This window comes from Galeopterus variegatus, unplaced genomic scaffold, assembly GCF_000696425.1.
Source record: "Galeopterus variegatus unplaced genomic scaffold, G_variegatus-3.0.2 Scaffold4541, whole genome shotgun sequence".
Taxonomy (NCBI): Eukaryota; Metazoa; Chordata; class Mammalia; order Dermoptera; family Cynocephalidae; genus Galeopterus; species Galeopterus variegatus.
The window spans coordinates 160,481-162,208 of NW_007730652.1; positions in this window are offsets into that span (position 1 = coordinate 160,481).

Genomic DNA, 1,728 nt, shown 5'->3' on the forward strand with positions numbered 1-1,728 from the left:
TCTCGTGAATTCTGTTTTCACAGCCTCGTTTTCCTGGCTGCCTGTGGGGAAGTCACTGCTTACTTCACTATTTGGCTTCAGACAGCGCTAAACATGGGTTTGTAGGGAGGCTGAGGGTGTTGACACTTCCGCTAACAACCCTGCCCCTCCCGCCCCCAACCTGGAGGCAGCCTGAAACATGGGACTGAAATCCCACCACACACGCAATGGGCTTCAGTGGACCCCTCCTGCACCACTGTCTGTCTCAGTGACGTACTTCTGTTAAGATCTCATCTCCCCCAAATCCACATCTAACTTTAGCACACAGACCTGTCCCTGACCATATGGCCACAAAAAAGACTTGCTCAGCACTCAGGCAGAAGGCTGGGAGTGTGTAATAGAGGGTTTAGTTCCCCAGGGTGTTGAACCAGACTTACCGGGATGGCCTCACTGTGGGCCTGTTATGTGTCAGACCCTGATCAAGTGCTTTATCTCCAATCCTTCCAGCATCCTATCAGTTGGGTATTGTCATCCCTACTTTGCAGATGAGGCATCTAGGGCTCAGAAAGGCTAACCCACTTGTGCAAAGTCACAAAACTCTAAGTGGCTATAAAGAAATTAGAATTGGCAACAAGTTTCATGGTGCATGCAAAGCACAGATTTGGAGAATTACCATCAACATTCCAGAGACACATTTTTATGGTGTATGCAAGATTGGTGACCCTCCAGCAGGGCGAGTACTACTTAGAGGCCACCGAGCAGAGCTAAGATTCACGTAAACGGTCAAAAGGACTGATCTCATCATTCTCAGAGCCCCAAATAAATCCGCTAGGACACCCGCCTCTTTAGTGTCCCTGTTTCCAATGCTGCTCACTTTGCAGCTTGGAACTGGAATTTAAACTGGGAAAGAAAAAGAGGAGGAGGGGCTATATGTCTGAGCCATGCGTTGGTCAGGCCTTTACCTACAATATGATCTCTATTTTTTACTTCTACCTGACTCCTCTATGTAGCTCTCAACTGGCTGAGAATCTGTATGTGGTGGGGGTGCAATTAAGTGGCTCCTTCCAAACCCCCAAAGAATTTGAAATACACATTAGGATCAGCATAGGTATCCTTATTTAACCAATGAAGAAGCTGTGTTCATAGAGGATGGGTACCAGTTCCAAGTTGCACAATTAGTGGTGGTGCTGGGCTAAGTCTATCTCAGTGCACAGACTGCCCCCTACCCAGCGAGAAGGTGATGGAGAAATCTTCCCAGCACTCCACAGAGATAAGGAAGTCAGACTTGGTTTTATCACTTTACATCCTTAAAAAACATCAACAACAAAAAAACTCCCAGCTGGGGAGCATGTTTTCAAAAAAGGTCAAAGCTTTCAGTTCTTAGTATTGTTGAACCAGCAGCAGGTCAGCATATCTTGAGATCTTTCAGAAAAATCTACCCTCTCATTCACCTCCTCCCCCTACCTTCCTTTTTATTTCTCCTTAGGGCACAGACTGAAAGCCTCACAGGGAAGAAAAAGGTTTCAACCACCAGCAAAATCAGTGCCTGCAGCTCAGGTGATACTGCTGTTGGGTCCATAAAGAACACATGGGGGTGACTGGAGAAACCGCCAGGAAGACCAGGTTATTGCACCAGCCCCACCTGACAGGACAGATAGCCTCCATCCTGCACCATGTTGTCATCAATCATGCTTAGGAAGGGGCAGGAAAGTGACGGGATGACAAAGACACAAGAGGAAAGCTGGTGTG